The following is a 27,237-nucleotide window of genomic DNA, read 5'->3' as shown; positions in this document are numbered from 1 at the left end:
CTTTCGCGTTGCTCTAGCTGCAGCTTTCATTGACATCCAACGAAGAGAAATATTTCTTTTCCATTGTAAAATAACATAGGCAATAGCTACAACCCCCACCAACGCAGAGAGTAGCAACGCCGACACAAATAAACTGGAGTCATAAAAACTTGATCGTGAGAACTCAGGGACTCCGACAAACGCCTTGAAGCTATCCATTCAAAACTTGTTTCGCTTTGTCGGTTGCGAAGTCCTGTGCCTTGATTTCGAGCAATGCTAGGAAATAACCGTTCTTTATGTGAAGGCTGTTTCGTGTCAAGATATCTGTATCCTCCTGAAGGTGAAGCAAAAGCTCCTCAACAAAGATGGCTAACGGAAAACAGAAACCTGAGAATGAAATGCGCCCGAGCAATATAAATTCTCACAAGATACCATTCAGCACACGTTGGTAATAATCATACTGCCTTGTCCGCCAGGCATCTAAACTGTTGTTGATGAGAGATAGAACCAAAGAAACACATTGCTCTTCTGTCAAACTTAAATGAAAGCGCTTTCGCAAATTTTGTATTGTTTTTGGTCCACCTTTAAAACATGGGAAACCGGAGTCCTGCAACATTTCAACCAGCAATATGATCCGTTCTGCATGTTTTCTACATGTCAAAAATCCCTGAATGCATAGGACTTTGAAATAGTCGAAGAACTCGCTCGGACTACCCTCTGCATCAGAATCCATTACCTCTAGAAGTTCTCGAGTCAACTTGAAGGGAGCACTTTCAAAATTCACACCACCAGGAGAATTGGATAGCATAAAACCAAAATCAATATATATGATATGTCCTTCCTCATCCATCAACAAGTTTCCATTATGTCGATCTTTCACCTGAAGTAGGTAGCACAATATGGAATATCCAGCCATGCTCTCAACAAAGTTTCTCTGAGCAAGCTTGAAAGAAGGTGAGTTTTCCTTGTATTTGTCTGTAAAGAACTCCCGCAAGCTTGTGATGTTTGGATGCCTGCTTTTAATAGCATGTAATGATGCCGTGTCTGGAATCGTTTCGATCAAAGCAGTATACGAAGAAGTAACAAGAACTTCATAAGGACGCAACCAAAGCGGTAGCCCTGCCTCCTGGAAAATATCATAGAAATGAGAAATAAGCTGCACAGCAAGATGCTCCTGCCTGCAATCATCACCACTTTTCACAATAATAGAGCGGAGATCCCAGCCAGGTAATTTCCCATAGATAGAAGCCTTTCTGATCCTTTCCTTTTTCACCTCCCATAGCTCCCCTGCTAATGCATCTGTTGCCTTTGGCTGGCCACCAGAGTCTTTTGATTGATGCCAGCAAGCAACTTTCCATTAAATGCATGCAGATTATAAACAGAACCCTTTGTCTCCTTCTCAGCAACAACTGCAACATGTGCCAGTACCACGACACCTAACGATCTAAAACACAGCGGATTCTGATAAGTATGACAGCTGGGTGAGATTTGCTATGGATCAGCACAAAATCACTTAGACTGTGTTTCGCTACGAAATCACCAGAACATGCTGCGCTGCGAAAACACCTAAAACTGACTTATGCGCTACGAAATCACCTAAAGAGCTTTGTGGCACATAATAACCTTTGAACAAAGTTGACACCGTCATACTAATGTGAGCGGTTTTGAAATTAGAATTCTTAAGTGATAACAAGCTGGATCTTCACAGATTTACCGCTACTTCTTAAACAATCGGCTTGCTTACAAAAATGAAAACAAAGTGCTGATATATACAAATAAGACTCTACAATGATATATACAAAACTGCATTGTGTCCCTTTAAAAGGGGTCATGGTAATGCTTCAGAATACGGCCATTGACAGGGCCTTCTTCAGCAGAACAACCCTCTACAGATCTGAGAAAATAAGTGTTATTTCCCTGAACAGCAGAAATAACCAATGGACCGCTCCATAGAAAATCAAACTTGGCATGTTTTCCCTTGTCTTCCCTTCTTGAGTCCCATCTTAGAACTTTGTCACCAACATTGAAATCCTCAGCCTTAGCTCTCTTGTCAAACATCTTTTTGAGCTTTTCTTGCACAATTTGAGCTCTGTCATAAACTTGTTATCTGGTTTGCTATAGATGGATGGTCTGATTGATTCTTCTTTGAATGTCATTCGGTTTAGCTTGAATCTCTTGTAACAGCTTGATAGTAGGAATGCCCAGGGATGAAGGAAATTTGGCCTCCATGCCATATACTAGCTCATAAGGGCTCATCCCAATTGATCTTTTGCTTGAAAGTCTGTCTGCGCATAGGGCATTTACCAGTTTTTTGTGCCAGTTCTTCTTGTTTTCTTCCAGCACTTTCTTTATGATGTTGATGAGGCTTTTGTTAGATGATTCGAACAAGCCATTTCCTTGAGGGTAATAGGCTGTGGAGTGGCCCAAGGTAATATGAAATCTGTGGCAGAAGTTGATCATCTTTTTGGACTTAAAGGCAGCGGCATTGTCAGTGATAATTTTCTCAGGGCAGCCAAATCTGGAAAGGATATTGCACTCAAGGAATTGGATAATGATGGTGTCATTGGCTTGTCTACAGGGAATGGATTCAACCCACTTAGTGAAATAGTCGGTGGTTGTTAGGATCCATTTGTGTTGGCTTGAGGAAGAGGGATGGATTTCTCCAATGAAGTCAAGACCCCATTGTTGAAAAGGTTTTTCTGTGGAGATGGGTTTGAGGGGCAGGGGTAACAGCTTTCTCTTGCCCTCAAAAATTTGGCATTTGTGACATGACATGGCAAACTTCTTTACATCTGCAAAAAGAGAGGGCCAATAAAAACCAGCCCTTAAAATTTTATCAGCAGTGGACTTCCAATATAGATGTCCTCCACAATCACCTGCATGGAATTCTTTCATGACATTGTTAGTTTCATTCATGGTTAAACAATTGAGCAATATACCTTCATGATTTCTCCAAAATAATGCACCATCTATAACACAAAACTTTAAAGCCTTCATTTTCAAAAATCTTTTCTTGGTTCTGGAAAATCCTGGGGGAGCACATAGGTTTAATAATACGAAGCATATATCAGCGTACCATGGGGATTGTAAAAAGATTTCACTGATCTGTGGAGTCGCCAGCTCTGGTTCATTGTCCAGCTGGTTAATCTCTAAGGCTTGAAAATTTGTTTTGGACATCAGTTTAGCTAAACCTTGTCCCTTTATCAGCTTGGTTGGTTTTATTTCTATGTCATATTCAAGGATATTTGCAATCCACTTGCCTCTTTTGCCTTCTAATCCTTCTTGAGTCAATATGTCCTTTACAGCAGCGTGTGGGACATAGGCAATCACGTGTGAATATAAAATGTACACTCTGAAATCCTTGATGGCCTTAACAAGTGCGTAGGCCTGCTTTTCCATTATTGGGTACTTCAAAGGGGCGTCTCTTAGAGCTCGGCTAAAAAAAGCAATTGGCTTTTCAGCTCCCTGTTCATCCTTTTGCAAAAGGACAGTGGCTATAGTGTGATCAGATGCAAACGAAAATATGATAAAATCTTTATCAAACTGTGGGCTAGTTAGGACAGGGGTTTGTGTTAAGGCTGATTTGATACTCTCAAATGCTTGCTTAGTTTCAAGATACCATTTTACCTTGGCATCCTTCTTTAACATGTTGCTTAACAATCTTATCAGCTCAGTTAGATTTGGAATAAATCTTCTCAAGAAGTTGATTTTCCCAAGGAATGCTTGTAGCTCTTTAATGTTTCTCAGAAATGGGATTTGGAGGATGGCTTGTATTCTTTCAGGATCAATTCTGATCCCATCCTTTGATATGATGTGGCCAAGTAATTTGCCTTCTTCAAGGCCAAACAGAGACTTTTTGGGGTTCAAGGAAATGCCATATTTCCTACATGTCATGAAAATTTGCCTAAGATGCTTGAGGTGTTCTTCATCAAATTTGGAAAATGGGGTTAAGTCATCAAAGTAGACAACTAGGAAGTCATGTATTTCTTTGGTGAAAGCAATATCCATTGCACGTTGAAAGGTAGCGCCAGCGTTTTTAAGACCAAATGGCATCTTTACATACTTGAATGTTCCCCAGGGTGTAGTAAAAGCAGTTTTGTCTTGATCGTCCGGGTGAACAAGTATTTGGTTGAAACCTGAAAAACCATCTAGCAAAGAGATTCTAGATGATCCCACTACTCTCTGCAAGATGTGGTCCATTTTAGGCAAAGGGTAATGGTCCTTTAGGGAGACTTGATTTAAATTTCTGAGATCTACACAAAGTCTGATTTCACCTGTCTTTTTTCTCGTAGGAACAAGATTAGATACCCATTCAGAAAATCTGATGGGTGCTATGATGCCTATTTCAAACATCCTCTTTACTTCCTTCTCAATCGGGGGAAGAAGCATAGGGTTAATTCTTCTAAGTTTCTGCTTGAAGGGTTTCTGGTTTAGTTTTAAAGGAATGGTGTGTTGGATCACCGAGGTGTCATAAGATTTCAGATCCTCATAGCTCCAAGCAAATACATCTTGGAACTCTTTGAATAAGTCAATGTACTTGGGCTTTTGATCAGGTGGCAAATTTTTGGACAGTTTGATCAGTTTTGGCTTTTCTGCTGTCCCAATGTTATGTTCCTCTATATCAGTGTTTATGGGCTGCAATTTTGGCTTTCTTGGCACATCATTAGCATCAAACATGTCTTCTAGTGGGGTTAGGCCAGTAGGCAAAAAGTTATCCTTTAAGTCAATGATGTCTGCCTCTGTTTTGGCTGTATCTTCCAAGTGTATTTGTTTCAACTGTTCTATGTTTTCTTTGTCGAAAATAGTTTGTTTCAGGATTTGCTTGGTTGTTGCAGCTGTTATAGTTTTCTGATTTTCATTTGTTTGTTGTTATGGATCTGTCATAGCATCCATGTCGATGTTCATATTCGAAACCTCATGCTCAAGGGTGAGGAAATTGTTAATCTGGGCATCATTTTCGAACACTTGCCAGTCTTTAACATTATTTGGGACTGCGGGCCTATGTTTTATTTCAGCTGTGAAGTGATGGTTTGGGTCAAAAGGAAGCTTTCATGTATTAGCAAAGGTGGCCAGGCTATGTGCATGAATGTTGTGATTTATGGAAATCTTGTCAAGCTTGAATTCAGTGAATGCCTGGAGTATGTTAGTAGCAGCGGTCCTATAGGCTCTCATTATGTTGTCATTGGTTACGAAATTGTCTTTCATCTGTTGTATGATTAAATCAGAGTCTCCTAAAATAGACACTTTTGCAGCTCCCAGAGCTCTGAGGAGTTTAAGACCTAAAAGCAGAGCCTCATACTCTACCATGTTGTTTGTGCATTTAAAATTCAGTCTGTGGGCATGACCTTCTGCATGGTTGTTATATGTGTTGTGAATCCATACACCTGCCCCTGCTCCTAACTTGTTGACAGAGCCATCAAACTCTAAATACCATGTGATTTCTTGCTTATGGTCAGTATCAAGAGATTGAGCTGTTTTAGGATTGGGCAGATTTAAAATTTCTGTTTGGGGAACTTCTTTCGGTAGGCTGGTTGCATCAACTGCTGTGCAAGTTTCGTCAGTGTGTGCAACTGATTCTTCATTGATGTGTGCTTGTTGCTCTAGAGTGAAGGGCTCATTACCAGTTGGAGAATTTGTATCATCATTAAACAAAATAAAGGAATCCATATCAGAGTGGATTGAGTAAATGGGAAAATTTTCAGGCTTGCTCTCACTACTTACCACATATTTCATGAGTGTTTCTCTATACAGTCTCTTTGGTTGCCCAAAGACTGAAATGGTGGCATAGGAAAGGTCTAATTGAAGGGATCCTTGGAGCTTTGCTCCCCATGATCTTGACAGGAGCATACCGTATTTTGGTGGAATGTCAGCAACCACTACATCCATGAGGATGGTCTTATTGGGATATTGGACTAAGGAGACACACAAGTCTTTGATGAGGCCTAGACATTTCACTTGACTTGAGTCAAATGAGTATAAATCTTTGTAAGGTCTTGTAACATCAAGATTCAGTTTTTCCATAACTGCTTTGGGCATAAGATTGTGTGATGCCCCTGAGTCAAACATAGCGTTGTGCAAAACTTTGTCATGTATATGCAAACTGACATAAAAGGGTGGGACAGGTCCATGTGTTGATTTTCCATTAACTTCTGGGCCAAATAGCAGCTCTGGGGTGTCGTCTAAAACATTTACATCATCCTTAACCTCTGGCATTTGAAGTGATCTTTGAATTTGCTACCTATATACATCGTGTTTGGCAAGTTCTGCGAGGGGAATGGATATTTTTAACTTAGTTATTTCTGTCTCTAAGTTAAATGGCTTTTCCAGTGGAGTTTTGGTGTTGATAATGACAATTTTTTCTATTTCATTTGAATTGTCTGCATTTTGCTCTTGTTTATCAGCGTTATGGGAAGTTTTTGCTTGCGGCTTCTCAACTTCAGGAAAGTTTTTTGGGACCCTGTTCGAGCTTTCTTTCGAGGAAGAAGGTGGCAAAGGCTGATCTTTGGAAGGCTGTATTTCTGTTATGTCTTCTACAGTCACTTGATGCGGGTTTGGAATAGGTATATCAGCTGGTTCTGTTATGACAGCCTTGCCTTTGATCTTGTTGGGTTGTTTGCTATCCTTCGTTTTACTAGGTTCAGTAATGTCAATGGTCCTAGTTCTCAGCTTATATTGTTTGTGTACTTCATACACAGCGGTATCATATCCTTGTTTAAAATCAAAAGACTCGCCAGACCTAGTCTGAAATTGATTGTAGTCGGGTTCGTTTTGGTCTTCTTGGGACAGGACAGTCTGGTGCTCACCCTTTAGATCCATTAAGTTCATGTGAGTGTCCTCTATGGGTTCACTAGAAGTAGATCCTTCAACATAATTATCTTGGAAAGGGGGTCTTATATCATGGTCTTGGTTAGGCCTACCAGCATTTGTGTTCTGTGTTTTTCTAAAATTTGGGTTCATTATGGGATTAGACTATTGTCCTTCCCATGATGCTTTTCTCTCCACATTTTCTACTCTTTCTCCCAGCCTTTGCAGGCCACTGATGATAGCATTAAGATTTTGATCAAAAGCTGAGGGTTCTTCCTTAAAGGTGGTTCTTCTTTCCATTCTAGCTCTATTTCTTTTGGCAATTAAATTGGCTTCTACGTTGATAGCAACATTTTGCATATCCGCAAGGGTTTGAGGAGCTCTTTCTTTTAACTGGTATGCCATATCCGGGTCGAATCCATCGGGAAATTTGTACAAGGCAAGGTCAGGTGGAGGCCTTAGGTTATGTGGTATTGCGTTATATACATTATTGAATCTTGCACAGTACTCCAAAATAGTCTCTTGAGGACCTCGTTTGATCGTATCATATTCAGCTAGTATGTGCAAGGGGTCTTTCTTTTTCTCCCATCTATTGGTAAAGGATTGGTAAAGCTCATCTGGGGTGGTTATGGAATTTGCAGCAAGTGATCTGAACCAAGTTCTTACATCACCTGTTAAACTCTGAACAAAAATTCTCATTCTTACACTATCATCATCTATTTCGTAGTTTTCAAAATAGTCTTGCATCTTCTTGGTGTGTTGAATGGCTGTGAAAGGACCGGTGGAATCAAAATATGTGATTTTCGATTGGTACTCTTGAGGTAAAGCCCCAGCATTAGCAGGTAATTGCAGGGGTGCATATCTATTAGCCATATTGGCAGGTATAAGTGGAACAACGGGGATAAGTGGAATAGCTAGAGTAACGGGGATCACAAGAGTAACTGGAACGCTGGACACAACAATAGTGTTAGTATGTACAGTGAATGAAGGTGTGGAAGGAGTAGTACGAGATGTAGATGATGAACTAAGGGAAATAGGGGTTGACCGGAAAAGAACCTTGATAGGAGTCGGAATACTGCTAGGGTAAGCTGTTTCAGGGCTCAAATCAGCAAAATTTTCCTGTCTTTCTTGATTCCTAAGGTTTTTTGAGATTATGTTAGGGTTTTCAAAAACAGCTGGAGGGTTGGGATCTGGATTTGATCTGGTATATCGTGGATTTTTCTTGGGAGCCAGCTTCCAAATTGTTTTTTGGGTATTTTTTCTGGGAATGTTTTTGTAATCAACAAGGGACTAATTAAAATATGGGACAGCTTGTTTGTAACTTAAAACTAGCATGAAGATTGACTAAAGCAGCATTTATTTACTCCTGTTAATGCAAAGCAAAAAACAGTTTCAAAGGCTTCCTGGCTGACATTCAGGCTTCATCAGTAGTTTTAAGAGATAAACAGGAGTTGGAAAGTTTGATTTATGGCCTCAGCGGAGCTTTCTTACCTTCTTCATGAAACTATCTGAGGAAGTTCCCCAGCGGAGTCGCCATTATGTTATCACTCAGGTTGTCCTTAAGCTCCGGAAAAGGATACGGCTGAGGTAACCACAGACCAACTTTGGACTGCAGGTTCTAGCCAACCTGCAATCAGAGAGGGCTCTCTCTTTATGATTTAGCTTTGTTGAAAAGGATTTTAGGCTAGGTCTTGAGTTCAGAGGGTTTTGTTTTGTTTTTGGTGGGAAAATTGATGTTTTCAGACAGAGAGGCAAGGCATAGTCTGGTAGTTTCAAACCATTGGGCGTGGAGTCGAGGAGGGGAACTGCTGGTGCATTTCTTCAGTCACAAGAGAGGTAAAATGGAGCAAGATAGCCGAGCATGAAACAATATTTCAGGTTTAAATGATGGGAAGAATGCTAAGTAATGAGAGGCAGTTAAGAATCTCTCAATCAGCTTAACAGATGGAGGTAACAGAGCTCTACCTAGGGGCAGTGAAGAATCCCTAGATAATTGGCCAACACAAATGAATCGGGGTAAACATGAGCCAGGAGGAATTCATATTCATAACCAATTCAATCAGACGAAAACATAAAGAAATAGCAGAAATTGAGCATAGAGTGTATTTAAACAAATTCTAAGCTATTCTTTCTTTCTGCTATTTAGATAGTGGTAAACAATAAACAGAGGTAAGATGCACTTATTGCTTCAGGCTACAGCACAAGAATTCCATCTTCATATCTCCAAAAGCATTCATTTACAACAGTCAGTTTGCTCTCCAAGCTTTCAGCAATCTTTGATTATAGAAAAAACTCAGGTATACAATGCGAGTCTCCAGTGAAAATTATCAATCAACCAACCCTTGTAACAATGTAGAGGGCGGTATATATAGGGCAAAACTATCTACAAAGTTCCTTTATTACATCTTGACCTAATTAGGTCTGAAAGAAAGATAATTACTTAACCTAATCCTATCCAGAAATAAATGCAAAAAATATCTCGGGCTGCGCTCAGGGCCGCCGTATCAAAACTGAGTAAATGATGTTATCCTTGGTGGCTTGCTGCAGTGTTTTCTGAAATAAATGTGTATGGGTTTCTGCATCTCTGCTGTCTGTCTGCATTTAAAGCTTTAACTGTGATTTGAGGGCAAGGATGGGCTCATGCCTCTTGATTTGACTTTCTGGGGGGTTCATCAATGTTCAGGTGCTTCGAGCCCCTAAAAAATCTTCGGTTGATACTCTTTGGCTTTTCATCTTCATCTGATACTCTTTGGCAATAAACCGATGTCGTTCTGACGTGTTGGTGGGTATAATCACAAATTAATGGCCATTGTTCGGCCTCTGTTTCCTTCAAAACTGTTTTCTGCTCCTCTCAGCAAGCTTCGCGAAAAAAAATGGTTCATTCGACGCCTTTCGGGCTTCCTGGGGGCTGCAGAATGAAAAGATTCCCTGAAGATTCCCCACTCTGGCCCAAAAAATCTAGCGATGAGCGATTTGCGCTCAGAAACTGATTTCGGGGCTTCGAAGTGCGATTTTTGCCCTTCACGCCAAAAGTGCTGATGACGTCAGCATGACGTCAACGGATGTGACTTCATACAGTGGGTGACGTCAGCGATGACGTCATCATGATGACGTGGCAGGATGACATCAACGGGTGACATCATCATGTACGGACGGTGACGTGGCATGTACAGTGGCAGGGTATGGTGGCAGGAGGCCACGTGGCTGGTGACTCGGTGGTACAGTGGCAGGAGGCCACGCAGGTAGACGACGTGTCACGGTGACTGGGCCGGGGGGTGATGCAGGCGGGTGACGTGGGGCTTACGTCACAGGGGAGGGCAGTAAGCGGTTTTGGGCGCACCGCCATTAGTGCCTGGGCGGTTTTGGGGGGAGGGGCTCCGCCACACCCCAGAGCCTGACGCGTGGTGGGAGTACGGCGGTAATACCGCCCATCTCCCGGACGCTAAAGCTCAGGCGTTTCGAGGATGGGAGGGCCCGTCAGCCATAGTTCTGCGGGGCGAATGATCCAACGGCTGGCGGGGATGGCGAGTCAGCGAGGGTATACGGCGGGGAATATGCGCGGAATATTCCAATTTAAATAGCGCGCGTAGGTGGGGTTTGAAAATTAGGTTTAGTGGGTTTGGGGGGTAAATACGAGCGCGGGTTAATGTATTTTATGCCCGAAACTTAGGATAAGGGGGCAAAAAGTGGGTTTTTGAGGGTTTTTTAGGGCTAGGGAAGAGGTTATTAATCTGGCCAGGTGTCAAATTAATCCCTGTTTAGACACAGATGGGCTAAAAGCAGCCCCAGATGGACTGTTCTTTCCCTGACTTAGAGAGAATATGGCTATATTGCCGGGGAGGGGATATTTACATAGAGGAATTTTATATACAAAGTTTTAGTAGGGGAGGGGGGAAAACTAATAAGGAATTATATACTAGAGTTAGTAGTTAATATGAAGGTGATCAGCAAGCGCTAAGGTCAGGGACCTTAAGTTATTTTGGGGAAAAGAGTTTGAAAAAATAAAATCCTTGAGTGAAGCAGATCTTCACTAAGGCAACTGATATGGATGATGATGAAACTAAGAGGAATCAAGCAGATCTTGACCTCTTTGGGAAATTAGTAAGTGACTTGGGGAATTAGAAGAAGGGGGGGTTAGTTATGTCCACCTTTGAGCTCCCTTGCATGAAAACCACCTGCACTGTGATCTGTAACGATAAAGCACTTTGTAACACAAAATTGATCATAAATTATCATTCTGCAACCACACAGCTACCTACCCAGCCTACTCTCCTAACATTTTTTCTTCTTTTGAATTGGGTGCACTTAGACTTGCAAACCCAGATTTACAATTTTTCTTTTGAATTTTTCCTATCTAAATCTACACTTATTTCTGCCAGGGCCCAGATTAAACAGTTGGGTCCCTTTGATTCTCTACCTATCTACAGATCTGCCAAGATTAAACTGTTTGGACAGATATCATTCTCTATATTCTAAAACAGGAAATTGAAACCTAGGGAGACCAAGATTAAACTGTTTGGACCTCCCTTAACTGAAAACTCTTCAAAACTGGAACAACTCATCAAAAATGGAATACAGCAGTGCATTTGGACTAAGCATACTTCATGGCACCTCGTGGAAATATGGAACACTGCAGCCTGCAAAGTATGACATATTTGGCATGTAAAAATGTCAATCATGAAAAATGATACCCTGTTGCAACAGGAGGCTAACAGAATAAAGGCGCAAACGCCAAGGGAGAAACGGTTGCAAATCAGGGCAGAAAGGATTGAAAAAGTCCAAGCAAGTGAGGGCACATCCAAGGCAACCACAGCAAAATTAAAAGAGAAGGCACCCCCAGCCAAGCAGGCCAAAACAGTGAAAACCATTTCTATAGGAAGCCAAAAGACCGTTTCTACAGGAAGCCAGAAAACCGTTTCTACAGGAAGACAGAAAACAGTCAGCACAGGACTTTCTACAGGAAGTCTAGAAACAGGGCAACAAAAGGAAAAATCGCGAGAGATTTTAGCCAGGGAGGTAGCAGCTATGGTGGCCACCCTAAGCACATCTCCCAAGCAGAAGGGGAAGCGAAAGAGGGAGCCTTCCCTATATTTTAAGGCAAGAAGGAGCGTGAGGATAAAGACTGGCAGACCCCAGCCACCGTCAAAAAAACCAATCATGATTGTAGACACCCCAGCTATACAAAAGGAGAGGTCTCCCTCAAAGGCATCCATCCCTTATGAATGGGGAAGCCCGAAGACATCCACCTAGATAGAAAGAATGAAAAGGTTGGACACCAAGGCCTCTCTACAGGATGCTGAGACTATTCTAAAGGAAACACTAGCTAGGCTAAAGGAGACCGAAGAAATGGAAAGTGAGGCAGCTAAATCAACACAGGAGGAACAAAAGGTGGAGAACATTCTGGAACCTAGCCCCCAGCCCAGCTTGGGCTCCTACTGTAACTTCTTGGAGGCCGAAAAGATCATTCTACAAAAATTCACAGTGCCACTTTTCCTTGCACTAGAAGAAGAGAGAGTGAGGACCCACACTTGGATGAAAATCGCTAAGTCCAAGGGTGTGGCAGATATAGGTCCTCTGGAGGAACAAGTCAAAGAGGCAAGAAGGGAATTGGCTATGGTACGACATGTGGAGAGCAGCCAGCGGGTCAAGCTACAGGAAGAAAATGAGCTGCTTAGACAATAGCTGTAGTTATAGGGACAGAGGAAGGAAGACAGGCCTCACATCTTGGGAGAACAACAGCAACAGGAGGAGCCCATAACAACCAAGGATACCACTGATGAACAGCAGAGAAAGGAAGGGATGCAGGCTGAAATTGAGACATTGAATCGACAGCTACAGGAAAAAGAATTGCAAGCAGGCTTGGAGATACAGTCTCTGAAACAATAGGTAAAAGAAAAAGAGGCCCAACTAGCCTGCATGGCCAGCTGGGCAATGGAAGCTCTGTAGTGTAGGCAGCCTGCCAAATCCTATGCCATATACCTCAAGGATCAGTGGTTACAGTTTCAGATCAATACCTTGGCCCAAAGGGGCATCACCCCATTCCAAAATTATCATCAGTTTGCAACTCTATGTGGCAGTAGTTCATCAGAGGATAGGGCCAAATTATCAGAGTTCTACTTGCACAACTTCGCCCTTGCCAACATGAATGCATGGGATCCCAACACAGTGATAGGAGATGTCCAACTTATGGCCATGGCCTCTTGGATGAGTCATGAGGAGAAGAAGCAGTAGAGGTCCGCAGTATCATAGGCAGAGAACTCAGTGAGCCACTCATGATCAGAGCATACCGGATGACCCCTCAACAGTGATAAGCACCCACCAGCACTTGGCCAACAGCCCTCAGGATCTACCGGAATACATTGAGCAATAGGCTCAAGCTATCGCCCACTTTAAGGACATGGAGAGATTGTTGGGAGAAAACTGCCTGCATGCCTGCACAAGGCGGTGGAACACACTGCCTCACAGCTTGAAGATAAAGGAATACCACTCTCCCACCAGGATGAGGGAAGCCTTGGCAAGGGTACCTCTCTACAAACAGTTGATGCAGAATCTGCAGGCCAATTGGATTGGCCTGAAATCCAGTCCTCCTTTGCTTTTGGGATTGCTAGAAAAGGAAGAGGAGGAAGATAGACAATGGGAGGAAGTGGAAAGGAAAGCAGGATTCCACGACCGGGAAGAGGATATCACCGCAGAGGCCTGGGACGTGAGGGAGGCAATCAAAGCTATAAAGGATGATGAGCTGGACTAGTTGCTCAGAGGATGAGCAACCCATTTAGCAGGGGGGTGATGATGAGCCCCGAATTAGGTAACTTATTTGGCTCATTTTGCCTAATTGTCCTTGTTCAATCCTCCATTTTTCATATATTATGCATGTTTTTTTAGTATGTTTATGTTATTTGAACGAATAAGGGTGGTCACTCTACCGAGGAGGCTAATACGTTGTTATTTCAGGTTTTTTGGACAAATTTTGGAGAAAAACCAAGCAATTATGGGCCAGGTGACAACCAAGCGTGAGGTGAGGATTCGTAGGGAGGTTGTCTTTAGCATTAAATGGCCCTTCCTCGAAATCTCCACCCTCAACTCCAAGCTCAATAGGCCACCAAAATGAGTTCTAAAGGCAGCCAAGCAGCTTTGGGAAAAGTAACTGTTTAATAGCAGTTGGAATAGCCGAGTCCCTTGAATTTAGGAGGGCTGCTAGGCCCCTCGTAGTGTATAAATAGGAAGGCCTCAGCCTTCATAGTTTACTTTTGGAACTGTTGGTATTTGCACTATAGTGCTGTCCTTTTCTCAACTTGTTTTCTTGTAGCTACTGTTGTATAACTTTCTTGTGATGATTATTTTTGAGTAATGAGAAGTAGCTTTACTTGGCATCAGATTTGAGTCCTTTATAGGAGCCTGCAGCTCTTGGGGTTGGGCCCAACCCGAGTGCTAAGGCCTCCTTTATGTATTGTTACTTGTTCTTTATGTATTTGCAAAATCATTTATGTTAAGTAGACTAAATCTTGTTGATTAACTAAGTCACCGTTGATGATTAGAAAGACTTTTGATGTTCAGATTGAGTTGATAGGTTATTAACAGGAAAACCTTCAGAAAAGGGCCATCAAACACCTCTGATTCCACCTCTCCTTCAGTGGGATCAGGAGCTGGGATCAAGGTGACCTTGCTGCCCACAAAAACATTGACTTTGCTCTGCCATGCAATCATTAGTATTTGGTTTTCATTTGCAGAAGTTGGTTACATGTTTAGATTCTTGAATGCTTCGTTGCATAGTTAATATACATGGTTTCCTTGCAAATAAAACTTCTGTTCATTCTCTTTATTGTTAGCTAGATCAGATTAGGTCAACGTAACTAGGTCTCAGATTTTACAAGTCTTCGTTGGTTCAGTTGAAAAAACAACTTGCAGAGAACCTATACCACTTCTCTATTTACCCATACTTCATCAATCCCATCTTCTCCATCCCTTAACTCGGATTCTTGCCTCATGTTTTCCATTTGCTCACATAACCCTAATTTTTGTGCAACATTGCTTCAGTCCTCCTTGAACAAATCCAGCCATCTACATATTTCCTCAACTCCACCACCAAGTCCTGGACCACCTCAAACCCTTATCCTACTTCCATACTCACTCCTTCACCTTTCCCTCTCCATCCATCCTCCAAAATCCAATTTCTAAACAACCTGTAGAAAATTACAGACATCCTTTAGAACCCCTCCAGACTTCATGTAAAAGCTCACGAATGAGGTTTCTTCATAGCCAAACTCTGTGAAACTCTCTGGAAGGGTGTTAGGGACTCCTTAGGCCCTCTCTGAACCTTCCCGACCTCCTCCAATCATTTCCTCTCGCCAATCCACCTCTGCATAGTCAAAAACAGTCAAATCGCATGCATGATAATTCTGGAAACTAATTCAAAAATACAAAAAGATGTTTTTTTCAAGATGTTACTGTAGAAGTAGCTTAGATACATGTATTTACCTTCCTAGAAGTCAATGGAATCTCTTTCAGTAGCTTGCATCCTCTTCCTTGCATTAGTAGGGCTAGCTGGTAAAATTAGGGTTTGCTAGGGTTTATGTTTCCTTTCAGCATTCCAGTTTCTTTCTGCAAGTAGAACAACCTTCTCTGAGTTAGCTTTCGTCCATCAATTAAAAATCTTCTTCTCAGAGCTCATAGAAGTTGGCTTAAGCCCCTAGTGGACTTGTGCCAGCTGACCAAGTGACCACTGCGGCAAGAGCTAGTACTTGTGCATACAGCACCATCGCTTCCAATTTTGTTATGAACTACCGGGTTGATAAAAGTAAAGAAGGGAGTCCCAGGAGTTGCAGCGTTATTGCTGCAATAATGGAGCTCACCACCTTCCCCGTCTGTTGATTGTGATACCATCTTCGCCTGCCGACTGTGATAACTCATTCTCTCCCCTCGTCAATTGCGATAAGTCTCCCCGCTAATTGCGATATTGCAATTGGTGAGCCCATCAATCTTAAATTCCTCTCTCACAAGTTCCTTCTCCTGGTTATGATTGCGATGTGGTAAGACCCCTTCGGACGCGATATTTTTCATGTTCCAATTTTTTATAGCTTCAGGTCCGGGTCTATGGGTAACACTTCCCACTGATGCGAGAAAGTCTCAGCGGATGTGATATTTTAGGCAATGTATTGTGATGGTTTGTCGGGTCTACCCATGGTTAAAACTCCCAAATCTCCCCACTCTCGATTACAATCTACTTTCCATCGGACGACTCTCAGGTCTTCCCCCCCCACCCACCATGTTTCCCTTTAGCGGCGTGGGGGGGTGGGTCTGAAAAGGGGTTTTTCCCACTGGGACAAGCTGCTACATGTCCCTCCTACATGATTTCGCACCCCCCCTTCTCAACACCATATACCACTCCTACCGCCCTCCGAGAACTACTCATGCTCACACCCTCTCCCGCCAACGGTCCCGTGCTCCAGTTCCACCTCCACTACCCTACTTCCACATGGCCCCTCCATGTGCATCCATTCACAATTCGAAAGAATCAACCCCATTTGCTGCGTTTATGTATTTACTGAAGATTATTGCCTCTTCCCCGAATAAACTAATTCCCTTATTTCCATAATTATTCAATAAACAACAACAATTAAATTTAATAAAAAAGGGAGATTATTACAACTAAAATAGCAGAAGCAACAAAAGGACAAAGGACAATGAGGACGCTTTCAGCATGTTTTTAGCAAAAAAGAATGCAACAAAATAACATAGGACAACATTGCACATTCATTACAATAGTTTTCAGACCCGAATGCAGTAAAAAGTGGAACAATAGTGCAATTCATTAGCCAACAAGATTTATAAAAATGTCTATTCGCGGCCTCAGTTTTCACAAGAATGTTGAGAACAAAACTAGAGCTCAGGGAAATGATATTTTTAGCATTTTAAACAATTTTTATGAATTTTTGTAGCAAATCTTGAATTCTGTTTCAAGATATTTTTTTGTAAACAATTGTATAAATACTTCAGATTTCGAAGTATTGTGGGTTGGATGTTTATGAATCATAGCTTTGGATCTAGTGTACATTTTGCAATAATATAACAAGAAATTGTAGTTATTATCTTGGGATTCTTGTGGTATGTTTCTGTGACAATGTTTTCTCTGATATTTCTTTTCCTACCATCTCTATGCTTTTCTTGTGATCATCTCATGAGTTTTAAACATAATTCATAGGTTATATGCTCTGTTTTGTTGAGATTTTCATGCTAGTGTTATTTCTTCTTGATGAATGAATTCATGGTTACATGCTCATTCTGATCTTCTATCTTTTCATCTCTGCACCACCCCAACAACCTATTTTTGTCACTGATCATGCCTACCTTGCCCCATTATATCTCTGCAATTGATCATTAGAAACCTTAGCCTAGTTCCTAGATCTATGAGCTTCATCCAGCAAACTCTAAAATCAAACACCATTGAGCTTAATATCTAGCCTAACATCTGAATTCCCTCTCCAGTCATTTCATTGGCTGTGAGATTCTTGAGAGATCCCTCTCTAATTTGGTAGGGCTAGCTGCCAAGTCTAAAGATTGGTTTGAGGTTACCTCCTTGGATTCCTTTCTCAGCCTTGGGACACTGAGGAGTGCTAACATTTTTTGCGACCATACTGGGGAACATGAACAATTTCATATTCCTCAGAAAAGATTCTCAAAGTTTAGATCTGATTTGTTGATGGTGGACAATAATCAGACACATATAAAGGTTGAATCATTCACCTGGCGACTCCAATCAACTTTCAACCTAATTTGAAGACTCCATTGGAGGATGAACCTTATCAACAGAAACATGAAATGACAATATGGGAAGTTTAGAGATCAACTTGGACTTTCATCCAATACATCATGTTCTTTGTCATAAATTACTTCTTCTCTTTTCCTGAGAATGTCAAGAAGGTTTTCCAAAGTATACTATATTTGAGAAAAGATCCCAGACCTGCATTTGATTCCTTTCCTTTGAAGATTGTGAATACAAATTCCCCTTACACTTTTGATCTTGGTCAAGACCCTTCTTCTGAAACCTATGTTGATCATATTCAACCTGATGAGCCTCAAGAGATCAAGAATAATCCCATAGCTTCTATACATACTCCTACACCTTGTAAAATTCCAGATAGATACAAGCCACTCATATTACCTCCTATACTCCATGATTTCCCTCAATATTATTACAAATATCTTCCCAGGTTTGATGGGGAATATGGTAACATCACTGCTGAAAAAAACATTCAGAATTTTGAAAATTTTCTTGACCTTTTTGAGGTTGAAGAAGATGATGTCAGTATCAAGATTTTTTCTCTATATTTGCAAGGTGAAGCCAAGAAATGGTTCAAAAACTTTCCAGTTGCAAGAATTCTCGATTTCCATCAATTTGTGAAAGTCTTCCTTGATAAATGGATTATCAAGAGGAATCCTTTTCTAATTTTAGAAGAATATAATCATTTGAAAATACATCCAAGAGAAACAGTGCAACACTTTTCCTCTAGGTTCAATCAAGTATACCATTCAATCCCTGCTGATATCAAACTGCCTCTTGGTTTAGCTCTCTTACAATAGCCGGATACCTTTGATCCAGAAATGGAATTTCAATTGAGAGAAAGTGACCCTACCACACTCGAAGAAATGTAGGAAAATGCAATACCGATGGAAGCTAATATGTTATTCAAAAGGTCAAAGTTAAAGGAAGCAGAGAGGGAGAATATAGAGAAGGAACACTTGACATCTTCAGAAGTGAAGCTCGACATTTTGGTAAGTACAATGGAAGAAATGATGTGAAGGATCACCATGAGAGATGAACTTGTTGTTCAAAAACACAATGTCCCACTTATTGCAGAAGAAGAAGAGGTTACTGATCCTAACCATCTTGCTGCTAAACCCTGTTACCGTAGATCAGAAAATGAATGTTTTTTGTATTCATTTATGGAAAGTCATGAAAATGGATTTGTAAATCAATTTGTAGAGAAGAAATCTTTTGATCTAATATGCATTCTTGATGAAATTCCTTATATTGATGAGTTACCCAAGTATGATTAGTATGATGATGAGTATGTTGTCATAGAGGCTGACTCTTGAAAGCAATAGCCGACATGTTTTCGGGAGGAGGAAACTCAATTACAAACAACTCGAATATAGCACTCAACCTATGCATATCAATCAGGACAACAATGAAGAAAATGCAGAAGTTTTCAAAGTAAGTGAAAGGTATTTGCCCTTATGTTTCGCTTCATTTCAACTTCTGAGAGAAAACTTCCCAAGATTAGAAATCAGTAGTCTTTCAGTTTTGATATTGAGCACGAAGAAGACGTTGAACTTCTTGATCAAGACTCCTTACCCTTGTGTTTCTCCTCATTTGCAAAAATAAGAGAAAACTATAAGGTTTCCAAGGAAGAAAATAAGCAAGTTGACAGTAGTTGGCAATCTTTTCCTGAGATTTTTGAGAACGTTGTTTGTAATATAAAGCCTTTTTTCAGTTTGCAATCACAATTACCATGTGACATTTAGTTTGAAAGTGAATCCGAAAACTTGGAACATGAAGAGCTTATACAAGATCATGCAGTTTCATCAGAACCGATCACAAACAGGTTACAACAACCTCCTCATATTTGCAGTGATCCAGTAGGCAATTATTTGGATGATTTTTGCAGTCAAAGTGATCCTCCTTTGGTTGTCTGTGAGCCTGAAAATAGGGATAAGGGAGGTTTAGTTCTGCAAACAATTGTTTTTTCTTGTCCATCAGCAGTATCATCACATTCATCACAAAGGTCACAGGAAGTCTTGTTGCCTTATCAAGACAGTTTTGAGTTGAAGCTCCAAGAAAGCAAGGATCCAGATGAAAAATTGAAACCATGGTATGAAGACCACCTAGAAAGGAAGTGTAACATGTCAAATCCTCCATTTGAAGATCCTTTTGTTGATTTGTTGCAGTCATCAAAGGAGGTAATGTTTCATGATTTTCAAGACCCCTTGGGTAGTCTTTTGCAAGCATGGGAAAGAGAGAATGTTGTTTTGTTCATCAGCATAAGTCTTGGTTCTAGTTTTCATTGTGAGTTTCCTACATGTACATGGACACCTCCTTTTTTGGCTTCATTGGAAATTTTGTATCACTTGAGTGAGCAGGTTATGGATCAATTAGAGTAAGTAGGAGTGTGAATAAGCTCAGCACTTTGAGCAATTTTTCTAGTAACATAGCTTTGGTTTTTAGTAGTAAGTTTTTCAACATTATTTCAGCCTACAGTAATTTTAGTTTGGTTGGCAGTAGTGTACAGTTTGGGTTTGATTGCAAAATAAGTTGGTTGCAAGTCATCAGGTTGCAGGGTAATGGTTGGGAGCAGCCCAATGGACTAGGCACTGATCTGCAAATTTAGAGATCTGCGGTTCTTGACACCTCCTAAAGGAGTTGTCATCCCCAGTTGGAGCCAATGTTAGTGTTGAATAGTATCCGTGATCAAATGTTCTCTTTCATATTGATGACATAATTTTTGTCAAACTATAATACTTTCAGATTAAATTTGACTTGTCTCGTGGACCCATGACTGCGTTTTTTCCCTTTTCCAGCCTTAATCCATTTTCCCTTTGTTCATATTAATTCCCAAATTCTAGTTGAAAGTCCATTTGATATTAACTCTAGCCACATTCCATTTAACACTTAAAAACCATTACCGAAGTCCCTTTTAAAGGGTTGGGACCCGCAGGCCACGTGTCACCATATCGCACGATCCCGCTATCACATATCGCATAAAGTCGATACAACCAGTCGCCCATCTCCCCTTCCCTATTGCAATTGTGATATCACCATATCATAAACTCTCCAACCCACCGATATTGCAGAATTCCCCCTCCGCAAATTGCAATATCCTCCCCGCCCGCCTTCTGCAATAATCCCTTCTCTCTCCTCACTGATTGCAATAAGTCTCCCCCATTGATTGTGATATATCAATCAGGGACCACATCAATCTTAAATCCCTCCCCTACAGGGTCCTTCTCTCGGTTGTGATTGCGATGTGGTAAGACCCCTCCAGACGCAATATTTTGAATGTTGCAATTTGTTATAGCTTCAAGTCTAGGTCTACGGTTAACACTTCTCGTTGATGCGAGAAAGTCCCAACGGATGCGATAATTTATGGAATGTATTGTGATAGGTTTTCGGGTCCACCAATGGTTAAACCTTCCAAATCTCTGCACTCCCAATCACAATCTACTTTCCATCGGACGGCTCCTAGGCCTTTTCAGTGCCCCCCCACCCCGTTTCCATGTTTCCCTTTAGCGGCAAGGGGGCGGGGGGGTCCAAAAAGTGGTTTTTCCCACCGGGGCCCGCTGCTACGTGTCCCTCCTACATGATTTCACACCCCCCTTCTCAAAACCATATACCACTCCTACCCCCTGTTAAGAAATTTACTGCATAACATAAATAATTACTGAGAGGAATAAATATAAAAATAACCAGCAACAACCATAAACACATAAACACAAATGTTTATCTGGGAAAACCCCAAATCCGGGGAAAAACCCAACCTAATAAGATCTCATTAGCATTGGCCAAAACCCTGGCCAATCTGACCAAGTGAGCCTTCACCGCTCACCTCCAGGTCTTGCATTACAATGAAGTCCTTCCAGCATTTTATAAGCTCCATTACATATAATACCATGGGCAGAATACTATGTGTGCACAATACCATGTACCCCAAAACCATCACTGTTTAACCTGGTCAACTTTGACTCTATCCTGAGTCAAGTTTACCTAACAATTCCCCCCTTAAACTTGACTTGGGGTTCCTTGACTAACTCTAGCCAAACCTGCTAAGTGAGACAATCCCTCTCACTCTAGCTCTTAACCCCTTCAGAGTTTTTACTTGGGGTATTGTTAACCCGACATCCCCCCTATCACCTAGGTCTAACCCAGACTTTACCGGTGATAACCGAGGGGTACGCATGCCTTACCAGGTCTTACAGTAGTATGCCTATTTACATGCAATATTTTTGACTTCATTAATTTTTTTTGTTGTTGTTTATTGTTGCTGCAATTCTCATCCATCCTCTCTCAATTTGATTTGCTCAAAAACTTCTATCAAACCACTCCAACTACGAGCCCGACGAGAACCTCGTAGATTCCAGCACGGTGCCCGAACAATTTTCGAAGCCGCATGAACAATTTTCTTCTGTTGACCTGCATGCAGCCCACGCCTACTCCATCTTTCAACACGGCATAGAACACACAGGAAATATCCCTTATCGATTCCCTACAAAAAAAAAGCTCCGAACAAAATCGGCCTTGAATTTTAATATTATCAAAGGTTATCTCAACCTTGTTTAAATAGCCGCATGAATCCCAAAAAATTTGTCAACATGTTCCAAACCATAAATATCGCAAATACACTACGATCCCTGGCAGTTACGGCACTATATTCTGCACATTCTCCTCGAGGTTCTTTTGCGTACGATTGTTCCACCATTATTTTTCAGATCTGTAAAAAAGGCTGCATTGATCTCATCAGGCACTATAAACCCTTGGCATTAAAGAATCCCTTTGAAGCCAATATCTGGCTCCGATACCACTTGTAAGGACTCTAGACACCACATATCTCCACAATGGTATGATATTGTCCACTTTGGGCCTAAGCCCTCATCGATTTTTTTTTGGGCTTTACCCCAAAAGGCCTTATGCCAATGGAGATATTTTTCCATCCTTATATACCCATGATCTTCCACACTTCTAGTCAATTTGGGACTTTGGTCGTATACCCAACAATCCTCCCCTCGAACAAAGGACCATCGAACCTCCCCTCAAACGATTATCCATCCGTCCACTCTCTACCAACCAGGATTCTCTGCTCCAATGCGTTGGAAACACACGCCTTACATGGAACACCACCTGCCTCGAGAGCTTGCTCTAACCGAGCTCATCCACGGATCCCATCGTGATATTACTGGGGCCCACCACCTTCGTTCGGAATTCCGAGGATTCATCCACTTGGCTAACTTCGAATCTGGCTCTGATACCACTTGTAAGGACTCTAGACACCACATATCTCCACAATGGTATGATATTGTCCACTTTGGGCCTGAGCCCTCATGGATTTGTTTTTGGGCTTTACCCCAAAAGGCCTCATACTAATGGAGATATTTGTCCATCCTTATATACCCATGATCTTCCGCACTTCTAATCAATGTGGGACTTTGGTCGTATACCCAACACCCCCCTCCGAAAACTACTCATCCTTGCACCCTCTCCCGCCAATGGTCCCGCGATTCCATTTGACCTCCACTCCCCTACTGCCACGTGGCCCCTCCACGTGCATCCATTCAAAATTCGAAAGAATCAACCCCCTTTGCTACGTTTATGTATTTACTGAAGATTATTGCCTCTTCCACGATTAAAATTAAGTCCTGTATTACCAAGATTATTCAATAAACAACAACAATTAAATTTAATAAAAAGGGGAAATTGTCACAACTGAAATAGCAGAAGCAACAAAAGGATAGAGGACAACGATGACGCTTTCAACGTGTGTTTAGCAGAAAAGACAACAAAAAAAGGACAGAGGAAAACGAGGATGCTTTCAATGTGTTTTTAGCAAAAAAGACAACATCAAAAGAATAGAGGACAACATTGCACATTCATTACAACAATTTTTAGAACCGAATGCAGTAAAAAGTGGAATAGCAGTGCAATTCCTCAGCCAACAAGATTAACAGAAATGTCTATTCGAGGCCTCAGTTACACCAGAATGCCCAGAACAACACTAGAGCTCAGCAAAATGATATTTTTAGCAGTTTGAACTAATTTTTATGAATTTTTGTAACAAATCTTGAATTTGGTTTCAAGATATTTTTTTGTAAATAATTGTATAAATACTTCAAATTTTGAAGTATTATGGGTTGGATGTTTGTGAATTGTAGCTTTAGAGCTAGTGTACATTTTTCAGTAATATAACAGACAGTTGTAGTTCTTATCTTGGGATTCTTTTGGTATGTTTTCGTGATATTGTTTTCTCTGATATTTATTTTCCTACCATCTCTATACTTTTATTGTGATCATCTCATGAGTTTTAAACAGAATTCATAGGTTATATGCTCTATTTTTTTGAGATTTCCATGCTAGTGTTTTTTATTCTTGATGAATGAACTCATAGTTACATGCTCATTCTGATCTTCTATCTTTTCATCTTTGCACCACCCAGACAACCTATTTTTATCACTGATCATGCATACCTTGCTCCATTATATCTCTGCAATTGATCATTAGAAACCTTAGCCTAGTTCGTAGATCTATGAGCTTCATCCAACAAACACTAAAATCAAACACCATTGAGATTAATATCTAGCCTAACATTTGAATTCCCTCTCAATTCATTTCATTGGCTATGAGATTCTTGAGAAATCCCTCTCTGATTTGGTAGGGCTAGCTAACAAGTCTAAAGATTGGTTTGAGGCTACCTCCTTGGCTTCCTTTCTTAGCCTTGGGACATTGAGGAGTGCTAATAGACCCTATGTTCACCTTCTTCATCTTCAATGGCTTCATTATACCAGGAATATCTATCTGATGCCCATTTACTTCGCGATGATATTTTGATTCTTTGATATCAATATTGCGAGGATATTCATCCTCTTCCATAGTGAGATTATAGCATTCCATTACATTACATATTTGCACAGCCTAATGAGGTTTCCAGATAACTGGAACTTCATTCTCCAAAATCTTCTTCTTAACTATATTCAAAGCTACATCTATATGTGGAAAATAATCTTCAAATCTAAATGTCATTATAAATCCATCAACCATTTTTGCCCAGCTATCAGTACCATGTCGAAGCTCTATTTCCAAATACCAATTTTGAGGAATTGTCTCCAGGGTATGGATGAAAGCCATGCACCCATTCTTCTCACGGAATTTCTTCCCAATCTTCCATACATAGTTGTATGTGGTCTCTAGTATTAGTCTAGCCATCATACTTATCTATGAGATGTGTTTCTACTTAACCAAACCTTACCCACATCAATCTTCTACATTGTTTCCAGTCTCCTATATTCTTCTTATGAGTACCCCACCATCTAGCAGTAGTAGCTCTCAGCTCTTGATCTATGTAATATCCCTTCCCTTAATAATACATAATAAATAATAAAAATAATAATATAATAATATAATAATAAATAATAAATAATAAAAATAATAAATAATACAAATAAATAATAATAATATAAATAATAAATAATCACTTAATAATAAATAATAAAAATAAAAATAGTAATAACTATACTAAAACTCTAAATCAGAATAAATAGAGATAAAACAAGAAAACTATCAAAAAGAAGGAAATAAAACAAGAAAGCTAAAAAAATCAAAAGAAAAGTAAAGAAATAAAACAAGAAAGCTAAAAATCAAAAGAAAGTTGCATGTAGACACATGGAGTGTGTGCATGTGGTTCCCCTTCCAATGTTGTTCTATTAAATAGATGGTGAGGAAGATGAGAGGCATTCTTGCATTCCATCTTTCCGAGATTTTGTCTTTCATTCTCTTGGGAGAATGGTATACTAAGACATAGGAACATTGGCAGTAGTACGTTGATTGAGGCTCGGGGGTGGCCAGTTGTAGCGAGACGTTTCTCAATTGAGCCTACGGTTGGGTGGAGAGCTGTCCCCAAAACCTTGTTGCGGTAAGCCTACTTCGACCACAGGTAAGCAGGTAAGTACTATTCATTCAGTTTGCATTTAGTTAATTAAAATCATGGTTATTGGGCTAGGTAAGTGGCACTCTCATTTAAACTAATGTTAAATTAGATATTTATTTTTTGGACTGTTACAATCTAGAGATAAAAATCTCTGATATTCAGGTACTTGCCTTTCATAATCTATAAAGAAAGTATTTATATTACCCAAACCATCATAAAATGAAAATCGCATGCCTCAACTGTCATACAACACATTACTTTTTAAACACATCGCATTGTAGACACTTCATGCAACCTGTTTTGCTAGTTCTCTAATTCCTCTTATGAATCTGAAGTGCAGGAACTATCTTGCTCCCAAGTCAGTTTTCCATCTGTAGTAGGGTTAATGCATTCTTCTTATTTTGCTATTATTTGATAAATGTTTTTGATCTCATCTACGTTGTACTCTTCTTTGAGAGGTTCACTATACCTTGCTCCCTCTGATGGATCTAATGGAACAATAACTCTCATATTGTTTCTCTCAAATATCATTTGTCTTTTCTTTAAGTTAATTATAAACATGTTAGACACTGTCCAATCCAATCCAAGCAATGCAGGATAGGGATTAATGTTGTCCACAATCTCAATCACTTCAAAATCAATGGTAGTGAGCACTCCATCAATGTCTACTGTGATACCTGACAATCTTCCTAGAGGGAAAATTTTCTACTGATTCACCATCTTCAGCTGGATAGTTGACCATTGCAGCTTCGTCTTACCCATCAATTCTCAAATTTTCTTCAGCAAACCATTGGCATCAGATCCTAGATCCAAGATAACCTTATCCATATCGTATTCTCCAATCTGCATTGTAACCCTCATTTTCTTTCCAGTCTGCTTCCTATGTCTATGTAAATTATTCACTACACACATCTCACTCTGCAATACCTCTTTAGAAGTGCAAGACTCTATCAATTGATTTCTCAACAACTTCATCAAAGTATGCATAAAAGACTTCAAAATATTTGGATCCACATCTTGTGTCGCAACTAGTACTATCTCACAGTTATTCTTCTAAGTCGGCTGCATGGTAGAGGTCGAGGCCCTATCATCCATAAAGCTTCGCCTCACCTCCATGAACACTTTCTTTTCATTCAGGATATCAAATGTAGGAGATTTTTCAGTATTTTTCCTTATCCATGTAGCTTCAACATCCTTTTTCCCATTGGCTTTATCATTTCCAGTCGCAGCTCCGCTTCTCATTACAATATTGATGTGCAGTTCATCCTCCCTTGGCTTGGTGATCATCATTTGAATATTTGTTGCAGGATGTCGGTTTCTTTTCTCCTACATCCTCGCGATAAGGAAAGGTAATTATTCTATCACATGATCAAAATACTTACAATAGTTGTAGGTTGTTGTACGGTTCTAACAACTTCTTGTGAAGTGTCTTTCCTGTTCACAATTATAACAGATAATATGGCCATGTCCTCGACTGGCTCCTCCTCCTCCTCCTCATCCTCCTCCTTGAAACCCTCCTCGACCAACATCTTGTTCTGTCTCCTCTTGTGTATGTCCTTTAGCTTGTAGTCTATAATCATCAACAGTGCACTCCATCATCAAGTCATAACTTCGACAATTTTTTCATCATGGCCTACTGATCTACAAAAGATGAAAAATAGTTTCTTCAGGGTCTGCACATACTTTTGTAATAGGTAACAATCTTCAAAGTAATGTTGGCCTCTCGTTATACAAATATCACACCATAACCCTGAGTTTATTGGATTAG

At 40.5% G+C, this 27,237-nt stretch overlaps 1 pseudogene; it reads right to left on the bottom strand.

Annotated features, from left to right (window-relative positions):
* Positions 1-315: 315 nt before the first annotated feature.
* On the bottom strand, positions 316-26,711 carry LOC149165251 (phosphatidylinositol 4-kinase beta 1 pseudogene; annotated as a pseudogene).
* Between the last annotated feature and the right edge of the window lie 526 nt (positions 26,712-27,237).

This window comes from Pinus tabuliformis, chromosome 5_1 (assembly GCF_031772625.1).
Source record: "Pinus tabuliformis cultivar Carrire ecotype Pingquan chromosome 5_1, CPIR1, whole genome shotgun sequence".
Taxonomy (NCBI): domain Eukaryota; kingdom Viridiplantae; phylum Streptophyta; class Pinopsida; order Pinales; family Pinaceae; genus Pinus; species Pinus tabuliformis.
Note: the sequence above shows the minus strand (reverse complement) of the source record. Positions and strands in the feature narration are given on the sequence as shown.